The following is a 3495-nucleotide window of genomic DNA, read 5'->3' as shown; positions in this document are numbered from 1 at the left end:
GGTGATGATGGGGATATTCATTATAATCATTAATCTCCACAGAATTCTCATCATCATCATCATCATCATCATCATTATTATTAGTGGCTGTGGTAAGTAGCTTGCTTACCAACCACATGGTTCTGGGTTCAGTCCCACTGCGTGGCACCTTCGGCAAGTGTCTTCTACTATAGCCTCGGGCCGACCAAAGCCTTGTGAGTGGATTTGGTAGACAGAAACTGAATGAAGCCCGTCGTATATATGTATATGTATGTATATGCATGTGCGTGTGTGTGTGTGTGTTTGTGTGTCTGTGTTTGTCTCCCCAACATCGCTTGACAACCGATGCTGGTGTATTTACGTCCCCGTAACTTAGCGGTTCGGCAAAACAGATCGATAGAATAAGTACTAGGCTTCCAAAGAATAAGTCCTGGGGTCGATTTGCTCGACTAAAGGCCGTGCTCCAGCATGGCCGCAGTCAAATAACTGAAACAAGTAAATGAGTAAAAGAGTATCAACAAGACCACCAAGGCCGTTGAGGCCATCGTCAACTTCATAATCGTCATCACATCCATATTCATCATTATCTTTATAATTACCATTGAAAGTGTCATTGCTTCGGCTGCTTCGACGTCAACAGAGATGTTGACGACGACGACGACGATGACGACGACGACGACGACGAGCATGACAGAGACATCACTGACGACGAAGTGGTTGTCAACGTTTATGACGATGATGATGATGATGATGATGATGATGATGATGATGATGATGATGATGACAACGACAATGATGATGTCCATGAAAATGATAATGATGACGATGATGACGATGAGGATGATGATGATAATGACGTTGATGACGATAATGATGATAATGACGATGATAATGATGAAGACGATAATGATGATGCTGATGACGACGAGGACGACGTTGATGATGATGATGATGATGATGATGATGATGATGATGATGATGATGATGATGACGATGGTGATGATAATGATGAAGATGAAGATGATGATGGTGGTGGTGATGATGATGGGGATGACGATAATGATGATGATGATGATGATGATGATGATGATGATGATGATGATGATAATGACGTTGATGACGATAAGGGTGATAATGTTGATGATGATGATAATGATAGTGATGATGACGATACGGATGATGATGATGGTGCTGGTGGTGGTGGTGATGATGATGATGAAATATGATGATTTGCAATATGGAGATATATGCAATTCTTAATATTCATTCTCATTATAATCCTGATCGTCGTCAGCACCGCATATCCTATCATCGTCATAGCAGCTAGGTTGATGTAGCGGCAGATAACAATGTTGAAAACGTCAATGTCCTTTTCGGTTCCGGATTTACTTATCTAAAATCTAAGTTCTTTGAATACACTGGGAACATCCAATAACATGACACGCACGTATTCATTTATATGTGCACCCACAATTATATATTGCCTATACTTCTCCATCGTATCTTTTGATGGCCACCATCTTCATCGCTGATTTCTTTGTCGATTGTGTATACGAATACTTGATGCATACAAATAATTGATGCACACAAATAGTTGGTGCACAGCTGGTGGGACATAGAAATGTTTGGTTGGAAGGGTTAGACTGGATGCCACTTTTCCCACTTCCCATGATGTTTAGAGGTACCTCTCCATTGGATTTTCTAGTCCTACACTACAATGAAGTCACCAAAGCAAACGGCATGTAACGATGTTTGCCACATTTGAACGATTGTGGTTCCTCGTCCACAATTCGATATAAAAACTATAACTCCGAGACATTACTGTCTCCGAGAGATTACTGTCCAGTGTAGATTCGATCCTGCAGGTTCTTGTTCGTCGGAATGTTTCTCTGTATCTTATCTCCCCGAAGAACTGAAATGATCTTCTGGAGACATATTGAATGCTAGATGTCTCCAGTTTCACACTGTGTCAGTTGTGTGTGGTTCGTTGCACTTATAAGGGAAAATTGAAGCACTGAGCATTAGTCTCGGACCTGGATATGGCGGCATCATCAGAAAAACTCTCTGAACCTTCTAAATAATACAGATGTATGTCTAAGGTCGTAAAAGTTCCTTCTGACGGAGCTTGGTTATTTCTTACTGCTTCGTTGGGAAAGGAGGAGAATGTGAGAGTTTCATGTAATGTATCATGTTCAAGTGATCTCAGGTTGAATATTAACGTTCGGCCCTTAATTTAATAAGCTGACTTCTGGAATGTGTACTACTAGAACACAGCTATCAGCATACTGTAATGTAGTTCAATTAGCTTTTCATTGTGAGATTTCTAAGAAATCATTCCTGTCTATCATTCGATTCGTTCTTCTATGCAAGAGCTTGCTCACACAGATGAAGATTAAAGAATCAAATTGACATTTATAGCCAAAAGAATATGTAATGGCGTCAATCCAACTAAAGTGAGTTGCTGAGAAATAGCACCACGTTTACACTAGAGAAACAGATATTGTACCAGAGTTAAGTGATTTGATAATAAAGAAGAACAAAAAAACATTGTAATCGGTAAAAATATATAGGAAATAATTTTATTATTCTTTTACTTGTTTCAGTCATTTGACTGTGGCCATACTGGGACACTACCTTGAAGGGTCTTAGCCGAACTAATCAAACCCAGTGCTTATTCTTGTAAAACCTGGTACTTATTCTATCGATATTTTTTGCTGACCTGCTAGTTTACAGAAACGTAAACACACCAACACTCGTTGACGAGCAGTAGTGCGAAACAAACACAAAGACACACATACATACACACATACACACGACAGGCTTCTTTTAGTTTACGTCAAGCAAATCTGCTCACAAAGTTTTGATCGGCCCGAGATTATAGTAGAAAGCAATTGCACAAGATGTCACGAAGTCGGACTGAGCCCAGAAACATGTGGTTGGATAGCAAGCTTCTTACGACACAGCCATACAGAAACGACAGACTCGGATTATCCAATAATATGAACCGGAGCGACACAAGAAAATATGAAAACACTAATTAGAGTTTTAAAAAATAAGATTTTAAAATTATGATAATTACCAGTTTGAGTATTGTAAATTTACAAAATCTAAACGTAAATCGAAACAAATGAAAAATCTTCGTTAACGTAGATCCAAAGTAAAAACCAATATGCGTAAATAAGAACTCCTCAAACCGTCCATCATAATAGAGACTATCACAGGTAACATTAGCAATCGCGTACGTAACTTAACACGGAAGTGAAAATATTCAATAAAGCTGTTCCATGCTGCAAAAGATCCCTGACTTCTAGTTGAGGATTTATTTCAATGACGAGGTGAATATACTGAGAAAACCACCGTAGGAAATATAAACTATGACAACTTAAGAAACACAGAATATACTATAAGTACATACATATAGTTTTTTAAGTCGCCCATTCCGACAACGGCAGCAATACCATTCTGTGTATATGTATATATATATATATATATATATATATATATATATATATATAT

Source organism: Octopus bimaculoides, chromosome 8, assembly GCF_001194135.2.
Source record: "Octopus bimaculoides isolate UCB-OBI-ISO-001 chromosome 8, ASM119413v2, whole genome shotgun sequence".
NCBI classification, from domain to species: Eukaryota; Metazoa; Mollusca; class Cephalopoda; order Octopoda; family Octopodidae; genus Octopus; species Octopus bimaculoides.
The sequence above is the reverse complement of the archived record's forward strand: the minus strand, read 5'-3'. Positions refer to the sequence as shown.